The following is a 21,858-nucleotide window of genomic DNA, read 5'->3' as shown; positions in this document are numbered from 1 at the left end:
AGCTTGGTGTCCTGGAGGATTTCATCTTTATAGATGGAAACTGATGTAAGACTCTTCCGAACTGTTTGAAAGGTGTTATTGCATCCCTTGGTTGGTTGTTGGAGGTTTTTCTTGTGTGACACCAGCATGAGGCTATGTGCAGGACTGTGCATTATACAGAGCAGTTAGGTGTGAATTGGATCACACACGTGCACAGGGGCCATGCCACGTACAGCCCTGGGCAGGTCAATCATCTCCAGAAAGCTGTTGGACCTACAGATAAGCTGAGCCTCTCCCTTACAGAGACAGTCCAGCCTGAACCCCCAGAGACCAGGTAAGAACTCAGTCCAGACTCAGCCACGTGTTATTATTGGCAAACAAAAGGAGCATTAACTTCTCTGTACGGTCCACAAGTAAGAGTTAAGAGTTGGGACTCAAAAATCCCCCCTCAAAAAAAAAAACAAAACTCTTTTGCATCATCCAGATTTTCTTCCCTTCTGAAATGAAAGTAGACATGCTTACTTAAACACATCTAAAAGCCCACATAGGTATTTCACAGTTTAGATAATTAATATGCAATTTTAAAATGATTCTTTTTAAAAAAATTTATTTATTTTACTTTAGGTACATACTATGTCTGGCATTTCTCCCCATGTTATCCGTCCCCACCCTCCCCTCCCTCCCCAGCCCCCGCTATCTCTCCCCTACTCCCCCAGCTGCCCCCAGTGTGTGATGTTCCTCTCCCTGAGTCCATGTGTTCTCTCGTTGTTCAATACCCACCTACGAGTGAGAACATACGGTGTTTGGCTTTCTGTTCTTGTGTCAGTTTGCTGAGAATTATTCTTAAAATATGTCTCGGCAGTGAGCACATTGTGTCAGTGGAACGAAGAGAGAGCAGCGTCAAGCAAGGTTGACTTCATCCTTGCTGGTCACATGGGGCTTGGGCTTGTTGGGTGTGGGCTTGTTGAACCCTTGTGGTGTTCGGACGTCAAAAGCCCTTTCTGGTGTCTGACTTGTAGCTGACTCCAGGAGTCTCTGCCCTCTGAAAGGAGATGTGCTATGAGAAACCAGTCTGCTTTCAACAAATCATCCTCCCACTTCTGAGACTAGACCTTTCCTTTGTACAAAGAGACTCAGCTCCATGCAATTTGCCTCCAGAAGACTGAAACACCAATTTCAAGCCCACCTAGGGGCAGGCATTGCCACTTCTTTCGAGTACATTTTCCTTGCTTTGTTCTGGTGAACTTCTTGTTGTCATGTGCCCTGGGAAGTCCTTCCAGGACCTAATGGATTCGGGCTGGGTTGCCCAGGTAGGTACTCAGGCTGAGAGAGGCCTGGCTTCACTGGCTGCTCTTGTCTTTCTTGAGAAAAGTGTCTCTGCTGAGATGGGAGTTTCTTCTGCAGCTATTGGTGAGCCCCGACTCTCTTGTTTCTTAAAGGATGCCAGGTCCAGACCCTCGGTCATGACTGACATGTGATCTGGTAGAAATGGGCTCATTCTCCTTCTGTGAACCTCCTGCCTTTTCTTCCTGGGTCCATTCGGCTTTCCTTTTCCAAGGATCATCCCCATCTCCAAGTCCCGAGGCAGGGGCCCCATTCCTCTGTGTCTGTTTCAGTTGTTATTGCCTCTCTAAATAGCATTTGCGTAGGTCAGAACTCAAAACCTTCACTGAGTCGTCCACACATCTTTTCAATCAGAAGAATTTGATTTGGTTTTCTTTGGAATTTTGCGTTTGTCACCAACAGTTTCAACAGCCGAACATCCAAGGCGAGGCTGTGCTGTGTCAGCCCCGGTGCCGGGGATGGTTGGCGACAACAGGCAGGAGACACAAAGCTGATTGGTCCAGTCCCTCTCCAACTCCTCCGCCACCAAGGAAAGAGAAATCTCCCCATTTTCTTCTGTTTTGTGAAAGGCTTGCCTTAGAAATTCTGGGGGAGGGAAATTTTAGCAATGCTTAGATTTTGAAGAGCAGATGTTTTTGAACAATTCCCTCCAAATGGTAATCCTGAACTTTGATAATTAGGTGCAGATGATAAAATTCAACATGAAAAACCTGTATATTTTGCTATCCTTGGATTTCAGCGAGGCCGAATCCTTGCATGGCTCTATCAGATTGCCTCTGAAGTCCCTGGCACAACAGAGGTAACAGAGAAGAGAATAAAGAGAAAAAGAAAAGGCCAATTTCAAAGCTGTTCTATGCTTGTGTCTATGGAACACGAACCAAAGTTTGGAGAGAAAATAAGGGGTGTGTGTGGGTGTGGATGGGATTTTCTTAATCTGAGAAACTGGTTCAGGCCCATGAAACATTTCATCAAACGTTAATGTGAAACCGATGTGCTCATCAATATTTATGAGCAGTTCTCTGACCAAATCCTCCCAACCAATTGTGGGTCCCTCTCCTCTCTCTCTTCTCTCACTGGTGCAGTCAAATAATAAAGCAAAGGAAAACAGTGGAGCCAAGTGATACAGGATGACTTCAACGTGGTTTTTTTTTCCTCTGTAAACATGCTTTCTGTCTTCATTTTAGGTATTTATTTTTCACTTGAAAGATTTGCATTCCCCTCGAAACCTGGAAACAACTTAGTAAGTATTTACAATTTGTGTTATATCCCATCCACGTTCTCTATACCACAAGTGAATGAAGTTCAGAAGAAGGAAATTTGGAAGAGACAGAGACTGCTGTGTTCCACACACCTTCTCTAATGTCACAACTTCCTTGAGAGGTGGGTAGGATGATGACAGTCGTCCTTTTTAAACACGGAAGTGGAGGTTTGGAGAGCAGCAGGAATTCTGGTAGTAACTGGCAGAGCCAGATCTGGACTTGAGTTGGAAGCCATCAGAACCCTATCCTTAACCCCAGTTCATGGCAGGACTGTGTTGATCTTGGGTGGCTCAACCTGCTGATTGCAGAGAACACATTTCCTTTCTCTTCTAGTGCATAGCAGTTACAAACCTCCCGGAGACCAGTGGGAGTTTCTCACACTGCCCAGAATAAAGAGGGTTATTTAGGCATCCTCCCTGGAGATCTTAAGTGTCCAGAGAGCAGAGTAGAGTTGGGTTGGAGAGAGAACTATGCCTGGATATCTTTTCTCCTTCCCAATACCAAGAAGGCACGTGGAAAATGTTAGCTGCCTGGAATAGAGCCATGGAGGGAAGAGAAGCAGCAGTAAGACACCCTCCAGCCCCAACCTCCTGTCCCTCCCAGCAGCAGGGCTGAGGCAGGGCCCAGAGCACCTGCAACTCGGGTGCCGAGTGGGTGATTCCTTGCACGTGAGCAAGAGTCAGATGGCTGTGTTGTCCTGAGAACATCCCCAGGAATGAACCGCTGTCTTGGATGTCAGTGCCTGCACCTTGTTTCACACCATCTCTGTAATCCCAGAACTTCTGAACTTGATTTCATAAACCTTTTAAAGGAGGAGGGAAGCTCAGCCAAACCTGAGGCTCATTACTCATAAAAACTAATTTTTAAATACACAATTCTAGCATAAATTTACATATAAAGAAGTATCTTGGTTGGAAAAAAATCCTGTTATCATAACATTGTGGTTGTCATACAAAACCACAGGAGGCACATATGCAAAAGTTATGGTTGCTCAGCAACCATAATTGCCCAGTTTAATGCCTAAGCAGATAGACTGATGGCTGGAATAAAGTGTGGGGAAGATCCCACGTCTCCTACCAACAGAGTGAGTAGGTGATCGCTCAGCCCTCCCAGACAACACACACAAGGAGGAGAATTATTAAATGGATGGAAATATATTCTGAGCTCTCCAACTCTGCACTGCACTTGTGGCAGTTATTTCTGCCCTAAATAAGGATGTTTCCATTTCGCCCACCCTTGTTATGACACATGTGAACCCGGAAGCGTCAGCGCTGGCAATGCTTGTGTAGCTCTAAGTGTGGGGCACAGGACGGGGGACTGCGACTCACTGGCAGCCACTATGGTGTGCACTGTCGTGTCTCTGGCAGGAGAGCCTGAGATGGTCTCCCTGACAAGATTACTGAGATGAGACAAGGGGAATGGCCTTCATTATCTGTAGAGGACAAGCTCTGGGAAGCAGGGACCAGCAAAACTAGCAGTTGATACCAGGAGAAAAAATCCCAAGAAACCCAGTATTTATCCATCAGTCCTCCCTACATCCCTTTCATTCAAAGTTCTGCACGCATTCCTTAGGCCTTGGAGGTAAAATCTGAACAATGCTCAATACTTTGACCATCTATTCCTGAAAGGATGCTGTAGGTGAGGAGTGGTAAATGCTAATGAGTGTGCTCTTCCTCGTGGACTTGATAAATTGCCTCTGCTCTCCTGCTGTGTGTGATCTCCTGGGACAATGTCCAAATAACCCCTTTATTACAGGGAAGTGTGAGAAGCTGCTGCTGGTCCCCAGGGTATTTCCAGTCCCCATGCACTGGAAGGGAGAGGGAGGGGACATGTCCCCTGCACCTCAGGTAGGCAAAGCCACCCAAGATCAGCACAGTCCTACCACGAATCAGCAGGAGACCCAGGGTGAAGCATAGGGCTCTGACGTTCCTCCAATCCAAGTTGAGCTCTGACTCTGCTAGTTAGTAGGAGAATTACTGATGCTTTTCGAAGATGCTCTTCCTCATCTATTTTTGAATATCTACAACAGATCAAGCCTAGAAGGTAAAGAATGGGGGGAAAAAAAAAAACAGAGCAATGTAAAGAAAAATCTTGCTCCGGTATGCTTATATGCAAACTAATACACATCCTCAACTTCACTGATAATGAAGATGATAACATTTCATTTCTAATTCCCTCCTTGGATTTTTGCAGGGTTTCCCCAAAAGGAGTGCCACGAAAGACAGATGGCTTCATCCTGAGGAATATTGATCAGTGGCTGCACCACTCTGTCTTTCCCGGGGCTGGCCCTTGCAACCAGGTGATGTGGTCTGTGTTTATTATGACATTTACTCACCTCCACCTTCTTTTGTGGCAGAAGAGATTTCCCCCTGGGGAGGGATGGCAACCCAGGGCTTTTTCTCATGCTTAATGCAGCTGAGATAGAAGACATGGAGCAAGCTGTGCTACTCAATTCACCATGGTGCAAAGCAGCAGTGCTACTATTATTTTGCCAATAATAACACGTGGCTGAGTCTGGACTGAGATCTTACCTGGTCTCTGGTCTCTGGGGGTTCAAGCTGGACTGTCTCTGTAAGGGAGAGGCTCAGCTTCTCTGCAGCACTATTTTGCAATGGATCAGGGTGGATGTGGAGGCTAGAGTGGCAACTGCCATGTTCTTGCTTTCTACCCTACCCTTCAAGACAGTGCTGCTTTTAGGTGCAGGTGGAGTGCTGCTTAGACAGCATGTCTTGGAAAGGAATTACTAGAGCATCCTTGAGGAATCATTTCCATGCCTAAGTAATGGAAACATTATTAGCAATATGCAGACTCTTATAAAGTAAACCCAGTGTCTGATTGGGCTCCCTGTTAGGAATGAGGAAGGATCCCTAAAGCAGCGCATTTACCTGGGGGAATTCAGTGTTCTCAGGCTGAATGACCTGCTCCTTTCTTGGCTTCACTAAAATATCTGTTCATATGATTTTTTTTTTATAGAAAGCCTATCACATTGTGCTGTGAAATGGATTTTTTTTTCTAGATCTACAATAATGGAACATTTTAGAAAGCCTAAAAAAGTGAAAAGAAATGAATTAAAATCACCCACTAACATTGTACTTCTGCAATTCAGCGATGACACTATAATACTTACCCATGTGTATTTTTCATAGTATACTTTAAAAACATGCCTTTCTTTTTTATGACACATTAAATGTTGTAATGCACAGGCCTTGTCTGTATAGATGTTCAGTAAACAAATACTGTTAGAGGAATAATATTTAACATAAGTATTATGTTAGAGGAATGAGTGAAGATACCCATTAGTTTTTATCAGTGATCTTTTCCATTATTTTGCTAAGAGTTTTAGTATTTCAACTTTACTAAAACACGCATAGCTACAATGTCAGTCGGGAAGCATACATTGAAATGCTTCTCATAACCAGAGCGATAAATATTATCTAAATAGTGTGCTTAGCTCACTGGACACATTACTTTCCTTCTTTTATGTCAAAGAAACTTAGCATGCAGCCCAAGCTGAAACCACTTATCAGCAGAGCTCCTCCATCACCCCATGGAATGGTTACATTTATTATGAAAACATTGTTCAACTTTATCACAAGTTAAAATTCATGTACGTTCTGCCCAGAGGGTGCAGGCAGAAAAGCAGGCGATTTCCCCTATCACAACTCTCTCACTACATAGGATCGTATTTTGATAACTTTGCATTTGCACATCGTCCCTGGTCCTGTGAGTTTGAGTTTCTCAAATTCCTTCTTGAAGTGAGATGGAATACGAATGAAGATATGCACAAACAGCCTCAGAAGCATTTTTGCTCCAATTTGATGAGGGTTGCCACAAAACCACCGGTCTAACACGCTCCTGTTTACACGCCTTTTTGGGGGAACAATGATGGGTATAACGTCTGCTCTTGACTTAATGAATCCTATGGTGGTTGCTTCCAATGTTCACATCTTGTATCTCCCGTTCAGATCTGTACTCATCATGGAGATAAAAATGAGCCCATACGATCTTGCTCCCCTCCTCAATGAAGTGTAGGCGACTTTGTGGAATTCCCTAGGATCCTGGACTTGGCTATTGTCTGCTCCATCTGCTCTGGGCCACTGCTGGGGGTATGGGTACTTGCTGTCTTTGCCTCCTTGCCCCCTTCCTGACATTCCTTCTAGTTGATCGCTGAGGCTCCCCTGCGCTGCCTCCCCTCACTTTCGTGCACCGCCTCTCCTGCCAAGGCTGCAGGAAAGGGTGGATGTCAGCCCACTCTCTGGGGAGCAGGGCTGCCTCTCTCTTTGCTCAGGCTGGCTGTAGAGGTGCTCATGCCTCTCCTCTGCCCCCTTTGTTTGTAAATCGGAATCTCCAGGATTTCAGCTTGTAGGAACCTTAGAGAGCAGCCAGGAGCTTCTGCATTTTTCAGAAGAAAAAACTGTCAGTCCATTGATTCATTCATAAGCATTTACCGAGTGTGTACCACATGCTAAGACTAGCTCCAAAATGTATCTGAATAAACTAAATATAATAATTCATGAGGTGAAAGCTGGTGGGGGGAGGATTAGACCTATTTGCTGAGGTTCATCTAGGAGTCTGTCACAAATATCTACTTGTGCATAAGTGAGTTTACTTTCCTTTATCCTCACAGACAAGACTTGTGTCCATAAAGATCCATCCAGGGATGCTTACCCCTAAAATGACACTTCCGCCTTCCCCCCACTTACAGATCTGTTCTCACTGCCTCAGTCTCCAAGGCCAGCTGCCTTGAGGAATAATATCCATTTCCCTGTGGACCTTATAAGTCATACTCGGGGAAGAGGTGAGTCATCTAAACATGTTTTCTTCTGAATTTTAAGTTTTCCTGTTGCTTTTGAAGAATGCAGAAAGAGCCAGAAGGTAGATGTAAAGCGTGCAGGTTGCATCAAATCCGAATTCGTCCAGCAGCGATGGTTCAAAGTGAAGACTATCTGGGTTGGGAGAGAAAATAAAAGGAAACTTATGAGATAATGCTGGAGACAGATTGTCAATAGCCTGTGGAAAGTCCACTTCACTTGATCAGCTGGGCCGTTTGGAGCAGAATTTTGATTAAAGAAGACATTTCGGGCAGGGCTAGTGCCGACAGGCTGTCTGCACAACACATTGCTCAAAATGAATAAATGTGAGTCTCAGGGTCTGAGGCTGGGGATGAAGTGGAGCTGTCAGGCAGAGGGAGGACCATGCTTCCTTCCTGCCAGACCAGCCCCCTGGTTTATCTGGACTTCCATATCCAAAGTAATCGACAGAGACTACAAATGCAGGGGAAAACCCCCACAAAACTTGACCAATCACATGGCACGGGAAAGCCTGGGGTCAGGGACTTAGGCTACCTCCCTTCAACCACCCCAGGCTGGTACTGATGCCCTCACCTTGTCACCACAATGGTCTTCCCAGGCTCCGGGACCAGCTGTGCCAGGGATGTGGGGCTGGCTGTTCTCTTCAGACCCCTCCCATTGCCCGCTGACCCCCAAACACAGAAAACTAAAGAACTCCAAGGGAAGAAATGTTTGTACATAATTGAGTCAGGAAACCCTGACTTTCGATACTATGATACAGAAACTTCTAGAAAAAATATATTCTAGGGTCTGGGTTCAGGAAAAAACAGCTGATGCAGACTTCATTCTCCTTTTGGTCTACTGGACTCTGGAAAACGAAAGTTGCATCTGTAAAGGGGTGCAGTGCTCATCACAGGTAACCCTTACCCACGCAGGTGCGAGAAATCCCTTGACTTGGGACCCTATTGCATCTGCCTGGCCAGCCTGAATGCGCCACAGGCTGGATTTGGGGCGTGTGACTTTCTGCATGGGAAGAGCATTTGTGCTCATGAACAAAGGCTGCTGTTTGCTGGGGAGGGTCTGGATGGCCCCTAACGAACAAGCAGGGGCAGCTCGTGGTGATCAGGTCCAGTCTCTCCAGTCTGCAGCCCACGGGCTGTGTTTGGTGGGCAGCCTGGCTGAACTGCTGGGTCACGGCCATCACTCACTGGGTGGCTTCTCTCTGGGTGTGGCTGTGTTGGGGTATGGGTCTGGGTGGAGCAATGCCTTTTTGTGGTCCCTGGCTTCTGACACATCTTGGCTCACCTCAGGCCAGTCTTCAGCTTTTCAGTCACCCACAATTCCTATCAAAGCTTGCCGCTCTCTGTTCCCCTTCCTCGCAGCTAGCTTGGGTAGCAGGTAAGGAATCTGGGGCTAATTCATGCTCCAGAGGCACCAAGGGGTCATTGCATTGGCCGCTCCAAGGATGTCTTTGCCTTTTACTCATAACCTCCCAGAGAACCATCCAAAGGGGACAGGCACCATGTGAATTTCTAGAAGATGTGCCCAGCAGAGGCTTTGGAGTGCCTTCAGAACCATACTGCTAAAACTGGCTGATGTTCTAAGGATGCTGGAACTTATAAAGAAACAGCAAGGCAGGTCTTGGTTTCTTTCTGCCCACAGTGATCTTGGCCCTGTGTCTGATGGGGCTCAGCCATGTGACCCAAGAAGCCAGCTTTGTGTTTTGGAGCAGGCATTCAATAAGAACTTGCTGGTGCAAGAGCACCCGGGCTTGGACACTCTGGGGCGTGCCTGTGCGAGCCCCATTCATGTCCCTGCCCCCTGAGTCTCTTTTATTAGCTCTTCCACCCACCAACCACGAGCAGTCCCTCAGGAGTACACACCTTGGCTGAAGAATGCTGACACAGCTGGCTGGAAGACACGGGGCACCACTGGAAACATTTCCTCCAAGTACATTTGGGGCTCACTCAGTGCATGGGCAACAGACTGACCCCAGTGGGGTCGTTGGGAGGGAAGGCAAGAGGCAGCCACTTCTGGGGCCAGGAAGGGAAATTAGGACAATTTATTATTTCCCTGTTGCACTGAATAAATATACTTCAAGATAAATTATTGGTGCCTGCAGCCTGCCTGATGCAACACCCTTAAGTGAAAGCAGACTTTAATGAACATATGCTCGCTTGCCCTCCCCTTCTCACTTCAAGTCTGCTATTAACTTTCTACGCACTTGGGAACCTTTGGCTCTTGGCCTAAATAATAGAAGAATAATTAGAATAATTACTGGAGAAGGCCGGGTCAAATTTCCAAGGATCTTCCCTTAACCACTTGGTTATCCTTATTTTATTTGCTTTTAAGAAATTCATAAAACCAGCCAAACATCGTTACTTTGCATCTAGAGGATTTGTTTTCTGTAAAATAAAATCATTGCGCTTTATCATGACTCCATCACTGAAAATAATCATAGTAATTAGTGCTTCTGTGCCCATCCAAGTGTACATGAAGTTTTTGTGCCAATTTTTCTATTTTGTATTTCTAAGTCAGCCTTCCATGGGATTACCTGGAAGATGGAACTCAGGTTAATCCAGCTCGCCTGAGCAGCTAGTGAGGACACAGGGATTTTGGCCACTTTCCCTGTTCACTTAGTTGTTTTTAAAGGAGAGAGGCTAGAAAAACTCAAATTCAGATGGAGGCTCCCTCACTGAGCCCATGTCCCATGGCAAAGGCCACAGGTGGGGATACGGGTCTGAGAGTGATATGGTTTGGCTGTGTCCTCACCCACATCTCATCTTGAATTCCCGTGAGTTGTGGGAGGGACCTGGTGGGAGGCGATTGAATTATGGGGGTGGGTCTGTCCTGTGCTGCTCTCATGATAGTGAGTGAGTGAGTCTCACGAGATCTGATGGCCGTGATAAGGGGAGCTCCCTGCACAAGCTCTCTTTCTTTGCCTGCTGCCATACATGTAAGATGGGACTTGCTCCTCCTTACCTTCTGCCATGATTAGAGGCTTCCCCAGCCACGTGGAACTGTAAGTCCAACTTAACCTTTTTCCTTTGGAAATTGCCCAGTCTCAGGTATGTCTTTATAAGCAGCATGAAAATGGACTAAGACAGGGAGTCGTGGCACCAGCCCTAAGTCCCTATCTCCATGAGCTGGCCTTCTGTGCCCTACATGGTAAAGGAGCTTCTTGGATGCTCCCCTGAACACACATAACATTGCGATTTTCATGGAGTTTCCTAAGTGCTACTAAGACCTCTAATGTTTCCATTACAGCATCTCTTCCCTGGGACCCCATGGCTGCACAGAGAGAACCCAGGGCTTGGCAGAATCAGGGCTGGGCTCGAATCCCAGCTCTAGATGTGTTAAGGCTGACACCCTGGGCATAGGCATCACCTGACTTCGTGGTGACTCTGTTTCATTATGTGTAGGATGGTAATAATAGTACCACTCACTTTATGTAGGGTTCCAAAAAATAACGTATTTACTAATGCACCTGACATGGAATAAAGGGGAATTCATGTGAGTATGCTATTTTGATGTCATCTCTTCATATCACGACCATTAAATAAAAGCAAAACAAAACAAAAACTGGACAGGGCATCTATGTGGCTCACCAGTGTGACCCTTCGTCTCTCGCTGCACTCTTGCCTGATGGTGTGATGGCATGATGGTAAGATGGCATGTACCCAGGGCTGTGTCTGTTTCCTCCCCCCAAATTTAAATGTCTGAAGATAATTCTGTTGACAGCAGATATAGGAGGGGAGGGAACACAGTGATTTCACATGCTTTAAAGCAAGGCAGACTGATGGAAAGCAGCCATTTGAAGATCAACGTTGCATTAAATCAACAGATATCCTGCTACCCCTCCAAGCCCTAGGAAGGTGCCACAGACAGGTCCCTCTGTGCTTGTCCTCAAGGAGCCAGGCCCTGGAAGAGACGCAGAAACTGGGGAAGAACTATGAGTGGCAGGTGTTCAGGGCAGAGGGTCACAGAGCCCAGTGTGAGCAGAAGGTTCCAGAATGCAGGGTGCTCTCTGCACACCTCTACCTCTACCCAATTAGCCATGCAGCCATCAGCATAGTCTGTGGTTGAGGATCACCGTGTAGCAGAGGTTGAGGGGCTGGGGCTCAGAGGGGCTCCTTGATGGCTAATGCTGGGGCCAGGGGAAGCACCCACCCCTGTGGATAGAGATGCCGCCAGGCTTCCCTCCAATGCCAAAGTGCCACATGGAAAGAGGCTTCCGGTCCCCTGCGTGCTCAGGAGTGAGTGACGGCTAATGGAACCTGCTTCAGCACAGCCAGGCACTCACCCAGCACGTCACTGCGGTTTTTAAATATTCCTCCTCCCTCATTTTTTGATAATTAATAATATGCATCAATAATGCCAAGCTCCCAATCTGAATCTACTATAAACTTGACAGACTCCCACAGTCTTTCTGTTGAGTTTGTTTCTACCCTAAAAACACCCGGGACCCTGACAGAGCAAGGCTCTCAGGAAAAGGATCACCCACGAGGCTTTAGCTGCATGGTGGGCACCAGACCAGCTAACTGGCATGGTTTCATCCTTCTGGTAGCAGAACTGGGGCAGGCAAGAGCAGCTCACACATGCCTTCCCCACCGCTGCAGATGGGCTGCAGCTTCATGTCTCGCTAAGATGCTGGTTAGTTTTCAAGGTTAATAAAATTATGGGTTTCGAGTCTGAAATCTTCATGTGCGGTTTCCCCCAAATTCCTTTCCGAGACCTGCTTACTCATGCAGATGGCAGTGCAACTCCAGCATCACGGTGTGCAGGCCGTCCCTGTGCCTCCCGAGTGTGAGAGATTCCTAAATGAGAACTTATTACCAGCCTGTCATTCTTCCGTAATTATCCACAGCCGGGATGCTTTCAGTTGTTTCCATATCATTTGGAATGACACAGAGAAGATATTACCCTTGTCTGTGTATCGCACACAGCAAGCTTTGCAGCAGGCACTCAGCCATTTGCATTTCGAAAGAGGCAGAGGCCTGACAGAGATTTTTTTGAGCTATTATGAAGCACTTATTAGTAGAAATTGAACCAATCCACCCCCCCATCATTTCCTTCCTCATAATCATTATTTCTACAAATTCTCTGCACTTTCCAAAAATTCTAGGGCACGCTGTCTAAAAAGATCACCTGCTGCTGAAAGCGCTATTCATCTGGGTTAATATCGCTCCATATGCAAATAGCTCCTTCCTTCCTATTTTCCAGAGATTGTGGAAGGATCACCTAGAGGGAAAATCACTCTGTATGTTGCTAAAAGGTATACCCACATATGTATACATATATATGTGTGTGTATGTAAATGGTGCACACATAAAATATAAAATGATGTGTGTGCACACGCAAAACAAATTATATGTGTCTGTCTAAACATGCGTATGTGTATACGTCTATGTACACGAGTGTGTGTAGTTTTGTGTATATGTCTGTGTTAAACAATTAGGCAGAGAGTGGGGAAAGGCCTGCCATTCATCCTGGGTTTAAACGTGCCTTCTTGAGAAAATGACATACTAAAAAAAGCTCAGTTGTGGTAACAGAATATGTCTCCGCCACTCTGTACTAAAACTCTTGCTTTTATAATGTGTCATTTTGTGCTGTTTAAAAATATCCCAGTGTCAGCTGGAGAAGCAGCTTCTCCACTTGCTCTCAGAACAGGGACAGCACAAAAAGGAGCTTCATAAAGTGTTGCCGGCCCCTCATTTTGGCTTCACTCCAGCCACTTAGCCGTCCTGCCTCTCCTGTCTTTCCCGGGTCCCGGCTCCTCCTGTGAGGACACATGGCTGTCTCCAGGCTCACCCTGGCAGACCCAGGTGGACTTGGCTGCAGTGGTTTTCTGTGGTTTCCCCCTGGTCCCTGAGTGGCCACATCTCCTCCGAGGCTTCCACCTGCTTTGGCTCCAGGGAGACGCAGCAGGTCTGGAAATGTCCACTTTCAAGGCGGAAGCAGTTGGTAGCTGTCTCCCCGCATCCGGACGCGGGCTTGTGCCACGCTTGTCCCTGGAGTCTTCCATACCCTCGGCAGCTCCTGCCCTGCCCTGCTGCACTGGCTGTTGACACAGGCTCCTTTCCACATGGGGCCTTGGTAGGTCCAGGGATGCCCCTCCTGTCCTGTTCCCTCACCAGGAACGGTGCAGAGGACAGATGCTGCTCAGCAGGGTGGTGATCCCTGTGGCACTGCCTTCTGTGGGCCCTGACGGAGCAGCCGTGGCTGGCCAGTGGGACACACGTGCCCGCTCCTCCACCAGAAAAAAGGAGTGGGCGCAGGGACTCATGAGGATGCTTCCAGTGTTGCCCTGGGGAACTTCCCACGGAACATGGAATGAAATTTGAGTATCCTCATTATTATCAATTATTATTTATTGCATGCCCACCAGTGGCCATGGCACACTCCAGGCTTAATGTTTCAATAAGACCTTATTTGTACAGTTTCCACCAGGGTCCCAAATTTCAGTCCTTGTCCCAGTTACCTTCTATGTGATGCTTTAGTGATCTTTAACTCTTTCTGTCTCTCGTCTTCCTGTCTTTGTACTTCTCCCGCAGGTGATCTCAGTATCTTTCCACCTTTTTATGCGACGCCCACCCTGTTTGGGGGTTCTTCGTTTTCTCACTTTTCCTCTTTCGTGCTGTCCATCTCCTCTAGCAGGTTAAACCAGGAGCCTTTCTTCTGCTCCATGTAAGCCTTGTGGCTGGAAATTTGTCTCCGTCTTCTCTTTCTGCCCTTTATGGGGCACAGGCACTGGCGGTCTGGGTTCTGCCTTGACGAGAGTCCTGCTGGGGCTTTCATGGTAATCCAAGGTGTGTCTCTGAGCTGTGAGGAGCTGGGCTTGGGTAAAAGCAGCAGAGGCTGGGATGGGAGTGAGTTAAGCTTCAGGGAAGCCACCCAGAGCAGGGCTGTCTACACAGACAGAAGGGCTCCCAGCCACCCATGACTCCAGCGTATGCTCTAGCTTCCTGGGCATCATTTTCTGATACCATATGCAAAACTTTGCATTGAATTTAAGCAAATAGGCTTAACGTGGATCAATAACCATTTCCAAGTTCATTAATGAGTTCCCAGGCCCTGTTTTATGGACCTTTATTGTTTAAGGGAATTCTGACTGCCTCTCTCTGAGGGGTCCGGAAATATGCATGCTTTTAACAGTACGACCCAAATGTGCACATTTATTAGAGTTTAGCTGTGGACTAGGGCTGGGATGTGTTTTTAGACAGAGTTTCTTTATCACTTAAAAAACAATCCTAGCATTGGAAAAGGAGAGCATGGAGCTCCAGCCCCATCCTTCAGCTTCGGTCTTTGGAAAACTTAGTCTAAATCAACCAAAGACAGGCTGACTGCAAATTACGCTGAGCTGCGGTGAGCTAAGGTCGGCACAGCCCCGTTCCAAGGACCGTTTATCAAACACCACAGACTGACATCCGCTTTCTTCAGATCTAATAGATCACAAGAGATAAGCAGGAAGAAAAGTGGCATCAAACAAACACCCCCCCCCCACATCACTTTTTGGAATGAAATGCAGAAGAGGAACCCCTCTCTGCCCTAGTTCTGTGATCCCCCTAAACTACAGCCGCCCTTGGGAGCAGAACACTCTGGCTTCAGAGAAAAAGAATTAGTGTTTCATTTTCCAAGGCTGTCACGCCCCTACCTTAATGAGCACTTAAAAGAGATGAATGTGCTGGGAATGAAAAGATTTATTTGAGATATTTAAATAATCTCTCTCAGCTATAACTAAGCTGACACCCTGGGCTCTCACAATGATATTTTTCTGTTATTTTTGATAATATCCAATAGAAGTTTGTCGCCTGCCTTTGTGTGGAGCACGCCTTGTGTGTTGGAACTTACAAGAAAAGTGACTGAAATTATACGGCTCAAGATGCTTTTTCTCCGCCATGACAATCAGGCCAATTAAGAGATGTCATTACATTTTCCAGTGTAAACAGCTAAATAAATAGCTCGTTAATTTTTTTAAAAAAATTAATCGTGCAACAGCTCTTCCATACTTTACAGCACACTAAAATTCCTTGGGAGAGTTATGGTGCCGTCCGTTACAATCAGCCATGAAGTACATTACAAAGGTAATGTGGGTTTAAGAAGGAACTACTGCAGAATGTATATTTTCATTATCAAAAACGTTAAGCCATTTATCCTGAGGAGTCAGAATAATCATTAATGGCTGGGAATTTATGGTGCCAGATCTTAAACTAATGTGAATGATTCCAGGTGTTACTAATGGCTTCAGTGAAATGTGCCAGTATCTAAGACTTCTACTAAATCTGAGGTAATAGTCGGACGCTTAATCTCGACAGATGAGTAGCAATTTAACTGACACATTGATTGGATTCTGTGGGCTTAAATGGCACCCATTGTGAAGGTGCACGGTCACACAGAAATCCGGAGGGCGACTTAGAAGTCATTCTCTCTCTAGGTACCCCAGCTTCAGGGCTGCAAAGGTTACATTGCTCCTACTTGCAAACAATGATATTTTTATAGATGTGGTTATTTTTTGTGGTATATGTGGTAACAAAGTTTAAAACTCTCCCACCAGCTTTTAACCCTTCTCTGTAATATTTATTTGCGGTAATTCTTTGAGGTAGTGTAATACTTGCAGATAATTCTTCTATGCACGGACAGCGTAGAAGCAAGTGGCTGTGTGGAAGATACTAAGCCAGGTAAATATTTTAATTGGGATCAGCCCGCACTAGTTTAGTGCAGCCTCGTGAAGCTCTGGGTCCCGATACGTGCAGCCTGGCTTTCCACCATCTCTGCTCCCGGGGTGACACCTGCCCACGTCCTGGGGGATGTTTCAGGTGGGTGGCTTTGGCTGAATGTCATTGGGCAGGACCTGGTCTGAGTCTGAGTCAGATCTCACGGACGGAACCAGACCTGGCTGGTGCGGGGCCCAGGCTGCGTGCGCGGGTCTGGAGGCCAGTGGGGCTGGATGCCCTTGCAGCCGCCACCCGTCCTGCTCATTAACAGTGACCGCTGGCGCTGTGAGACCCACTCCCCTGAACACGGACGTTCCTGACTGTTGTCAACATCCTTTGAAAGCACATAAAAATAAATTATCCATAGGTTTACCTGTCGGGAAGATAGATTTGGTGCATCCGACTGTTGCAGGCATTTCAGATGACAGGGGTGCCTATCATGTTCCTGTAATAGGGTCAAACAGCTGGACGGGGATTTAACGCTCAGCAAGGCCAGAAGGGGCGAGCACTTGTAGGGGAGAATGAATGGAGTGAGAGGAGGCAGCGGGGCCTGTTTATTACGGCGTTTTTCTGCTTCACTGCAGACCTGTAATGATCGCCACGGTGCTGGATTGACGGTTGCCCTCTCTTGTCTGGCGCTGCGTGGAAAGCGGGTGAAGGCAGAGAAGCCTGCCTGCTGACCCATCGCTCTGCCCCATCAGGAGTTCAATTTACTTCTCCTGACACACGGCGGTGAGGCGGTGTGGGTTGTATTTGATTGGTCCATGTAGGTTAAATAAAAATTGGTTTAATGAATATTTCAAAATGCCGTGTCTGGATCAGATATTTTAATTGAGGGACATGCATTCCATATGTGCGTGGGGCCCCTGCTCCCCCAGTGTCTTTCGAGGGTGTCTACAGGGTCTTCGGCTTCAGTGAAAACAGGAACATGAAATGGGCCAGGTGTTGACTGTGTGGGTTCTGAGGAGCTGCGGTCTTTTTACGATCAAGAAGGAGAAACGTAGCCGGGAGGCAGGGCTTCCTGCAGAGAAGGACATCTGCTCATCAAGGCCTTTGGCCTGGGGCGCACGGGGCTTATGTGTGGCCGCTCAGGGGCGTCTTCCTTCTCCAGCCTGAGGAGCACCCTGGCCAGGCCATGCTTCGGTGGCCTTGTTCCCTAGGGGCTGACCTGCACGCTCAGAGGAGGGATGTCCCTTTGGGATTTGCTACAGGCCCTCAGCAAATGCTCCAAGTGGGCTGGGGCCGGCTGGAGCAGGAATTGGCCTGTTGCCCCTTCACTGGCAGGTGAACTCCCAGGGGCCACAGACTGCTTCTTATGTATGCCTGCACCTCTGGAATATCATGTTTGGTACGTTTTGTTCTGCTCCGTCAACATATGTGGTCCATCTCTTACATCCAAAACAGAGGAGCCAGGGAAGAACCAGGCCAGGCGCTGCCCTCATGGAGCTTACAGACCCATGGGTGAGGCTGGTGGAAACAAAGCCGTGCCCAGTGGGGCGTGGCTGGTGCGGTGGTGAGAACTGCAGGGCCACGCTGTGTGCACTCCTTCTCTTCTCACTGGCAGTTCTGTGGTTGTGGTGCTGACACCTTGATGCTTGTGGCCTTGCCTCAGTTTCCTTCTTGGTAAGTGGTTTCCCAGAGACCACACAGATAAGCTGTGAAGGGTGTCACCAGGTCAGAAGCAAAGCTGGAGGAGAACTCCAGCACCTGGCTTTAAATCCCCCGGGAATGCAATCCGAGGCTCCCCGCAGAGCCACGCACTCTCGAGACAGTACAGTCTCCCTTTCCTTGGCTGTGGAAAAACAGGAGCTGCACTCAGGAGCACTGGCCAGGGAGTTTGGCACATTCAAAGCCGAGGAGAAGATGGGCATTAAACCCTCGTGTTGCAGGCAGAATAGGGGTCGTACAATGCAGGAGAATCACATTATTTGTATGGCAAAGAACGGGAATTCTATTTTCAAGTAATGAAATAGTAAGTTCATTGTCGGTGTTTATTGCAAAGGCTTCATTCTTCCTCTGCCCTCATCCTCTGCTATTGCTGACATCAACATCGACAGGTGCTGACTGAAATGGGATGTTGTCAAACCACACATGAAAGGCCCCCAAGCACTTCTACCCTGGGGGAAGAGGATTCTGAGTCTGGGCTTTTCAGGCAGGGAGCCCAGGAGTTGCTGGGAAATCCTCTTATTACCTCAAGGCATAGCTCTGGGAACAAGTCCCTTCCAACACTGCCCATGCTGAGCCTGGTAGACTTCAGAGGCCCTGGGCTGCAGCCACTGCTCAAGACAGCAGAGATCTTGTCCCTCGGAACAGCCCTATGGAGGCCCCCAGCTGGTAGTCTCCGTTAGTTCCCAAAGGTGACAGATTACTTGGCCAAATCCAATGGCTCAGATGTTATTTGAAATTATAAGTCACATTCTCTAGCCAATATTAAATGCTGTTCATAAATAGAACATCCTGAACCCCCATGTATTCCTGGTAGAAGTTTAAATATTCAGGGGGTGATGTAACAATATTTAGGGAAATAAGATGTGTGTATCTTATGGCTTAATCTGGCCCCATTTGCAATAAGGGTACACATTTCTTGCAGGCTATTTGCCATAGCAGGAGTGCAGGCTGGGCAAGCATTGCTGGGATGAGTGCAACGTGGCACAGGCATGCAACGCTCTTCTGCTCTGCAGGTGGAAGAGTGGACAGATTCACAAAGAGGAAACATGGACAAATCTGTCAAATGTACCACTCAGTGGAAAAATAAGAACTAGCCTGCAATCTATTGCACAATACTGTGTATGTAAGTTAAAGCCAGGCCTGGTGCCACACACCTATAGTCCTAGTATTTTGGGAGGCTTAGGTGGGAGAATCCCTTGAGGTCAGGTGTTTGACACCAGCCTCGGTGACATAGTGAGACGCTCGTCTCTACAAAAAAAAACGACAATTAAAAAAAAAATAGCTGGTTTTAGAGGTATGTGTCTGTAGTCTCAGCTACTTGAGAGGTGAGACGGGAAAATGACTTGAGCCCAGGAGTTGGAGGCTGCAGTGAGATATGATTGTGTCACTGCACTCCAGCCTGGGTAACAAAGGGAAATCCCATCTCTAAAAAAATAAAAACTAAGAAAGCATATCCCCACACAAAGCAACGTTGAAGGATATTAAGCATATGTACTTACGTGATGTGCATAAATGCAATACACTGAATGGGCACTTCTAGGACTGGGGGCACTGCAGAAGTAGAAATGGAAGAAAAAGAGACAAACGTTTAATTACAATGAAGTAAAAATGGGATTTTGAACAATGGTGATATTGTGCATTAAGTGAGCAATGTGATCAACTCAATTCTACCCAGTGGAGGTACAAAATAAAGACAAGTGAATACGCAGGTGTGCAAAGGTTCCCAACTGCTGTTTGCAGATCAGTGCTGGAGAGGTGAGGCGGAGTTGGCACTCTTGTTTCTGTGGCAGCCTCAGCGTCACTTGGAGCTGGGACTTCTTAAGGACGAGGCCCCACATGCCTCATGTGCAGCAGTTTCAGGATCCTAGCGTACTGCCCAACACCTGGTGAAGTCCAGTCAATATTTTCAAATGAATGATATCTAATTGCTTACTTACGATATATCCTTTCTCTTTATTAGTATAAAAATAAATATACTGGGTAGAACCTCTCAAATACTGTGAACAAATATACAATGCAAGTGAGAACCCCTCCAATTCCCAGCCCCCAGAGGCTTCCCGGAGTTCACCACTGCAACGAGTTTTCATTTGCTTTCAAAAATTTCCGTGCATAGGCAGTGACGCAGGATGACATCATCCTAATAATAGCTCCATACGGCTTATTATTAATTTAGCTTTGGGCAGCACTGTGTCCAATGATCCCTTACTATCTGCGGTGGATTATCCCAGGACCTCCCAATGAATACCAAATCTGTGAATGCTCAAGCCCCTAATATGAAATGGTGTAGTATTTGCACATAACCTATACACGGTCTCCTATGTACTTTAAATCATCTCTAGATTACTTAAATTACCTACAGAATGCCTACACGTCACTTCACTCACATGGATTCAATGTAGTGCTGAAAATTCATGTTTTGTTTCTTGAAACTTTGTGGAATTTTTTTTCCATATATTTTTGATCTTTGGCTGGTTGAATCCATGAGCGTGGAACTCACAGGTGCAGAGGACTGATTGTGATTGGTAGAGAACGCTCCTTCCACAATGCTGTAAGCAGGACTGAGGTCACTCTTTAATTTTATACTCAAAGATACTGTGACTCAGAGGTTAAGCATCGTGTATCCTGAAGGGCAAGGCCCAGCCCTCGTCGTGACGCTTGGCCCAGAATGGAACCTGCTGAGACACACAGAGGAAAATGCCACATGAAGACAGACACAGAGGAACGCCTGTCATGGCAGAGGGAGGGAGCAGATCCGGGAGGCTGTAATGTCAGCAGGTTTCAGATGACATCTGCTCTGCCTAGAGGCAGCACTTGTCCTGAAGGGTCAGGTTTCCCTCCCTCCTCCCCGTTCCCAAGCCTGAGCTCTCAGTTTCTCCATCTTTCAATTGGAACAGATGATGCCTAGGTCTGCCATCCTGTGGTCAGTGTGTAGGTCCAGGGTGTCCTGCCAGCATTTGCAAGGGCTCCATGTTTTCCAGTGAACATAGAGCGTGCCTTTAGGAGGCCTGTCTGGGTATTCCAAATGTGCTGCGATTACAAAGAGAAGACGTGAAATGAACTCTTCAGACGTGATGCTTCTGGGTGATAGTGCCATGTGACAACCCCTGGGCCAGTCAAGTCCAAACATGTTATGGTTCAACAGCACAAGCAAAACTGTTTTAGGTGTGCATCCATTCATACACTGCACAGGGACTCCATTACGTATCAATGCACCCCTTACATCTCCATGTGTGCTAATGACATACTACCCGTCAGTAAGCAAATGATCAAAAAATCTACTTACGTCAAAGAGAAACAGGCAAGAATGAAAGAGCTCTCAAAGGCCAAAGCTACGAAGTAAATAAAGTGGTAACTGATCGTAATAAAGCAAACAGTAAATATCCACAAGTCCAAACTGAAGCCAACAAATAATGAATGAATAAGCAAAGCGGGCAGAGCAGACAAAATCTCCAGTTAGAACAATTGCAAGTGATCTGTGTAGCTGCTCCGCCTTCAAGTAGGATTCCCCATCCTGCAGCCTGGGCTACACACAGTAACTGCCAGAAGTTACAGTACAGTGAAGGGGGAGAAAGAGTCATTTTCGTCATTTTACAGTGGAGACCCCTGTCAAACACACCTCAGCATGGCCTTTGAGGTCAACATGAAGCATGCTAAGACACGCTGATGGCATGGAGCCTCGATATGAAGCCAGGACAAGGCACTTTACCTGTGTGGTCTTTCCCTCCGAAACACGTAACTCCAGTTTAATCATGAGAAGGAAGCAGACAAATCTCAACTGAGGGACAGTCTACGACATACCCGACCGGCTTTCCTCCACACTGTCAAGGCCCTCCCGACAAGGGATGACTGAGAAACCGCTGTGGTCGAGAGGAGCCTATGGAGACCTAGGTACTAAACATGATACGGGTCCCGGGAGAGATCCTGGGACAGAAAAAGGATATTCGGTCACCACTAAGGAAATCCGAAGAAACTATGGCCTTCAGTTAATAGTAACGGGTCAAGGACGCTGGTTCAGGGGCTGTAACAAATTCGCCATCCTTTTGCGAAATGTTAATAATAGAGGAACAGATATGGGCTGTATGCAAACCATGCAACCTGATCAAT

At 47.0% G+C, this 21,858-nt stretch overlaps 1 long non-coding RNA gene across 7 annotated transcripts in view; it reads left to right on the top strand.

Annotated features, from left to right (window-relative positions):
* Nucleotides 1-21,858, top strand: part of LOC104650216 (uncharacterized) — a 57,399-nt gene that overhangs the window by 19,809 nt on the left and 15,732 nt on the right. For 2 of the 7 annotated variants that reach the window (XR_012512967.1, XR_012512973.1), the window contains exons 3-4: nt 2,508-2,563; nt 4,776-9,803. This is a non-coding gene — a long non-coding RNA (uncharacterized LOC104650216). Of the gene's footprint in view, nt 1-2,507; nt 2,564-4,775; nt 9,804-21,858 lie in introns of those variants that run through there. The other 5 variants (XR_012512969.1, XR_012512971.1, XR_012512968.1 and 2 more) reach the window with 5 other exon arrangements.

Source organism: Saimiri boliviensis, chromosome 12 (assembly GCF_048565385.1).
Source record: "Saimiri boliviensis isolate mSaiBol1 chromosome 12, mSaiBol1.pri, whole genome shotgun sequence".
NCBI lineage: Eukaryota > Metazoa > Chordata > Mammalia > Primates > Cebidae > Saimiri > Saimiri boliviensis.
This window is presented reverse-complemented; position numbering and strand designations above follow the sequence as displayed.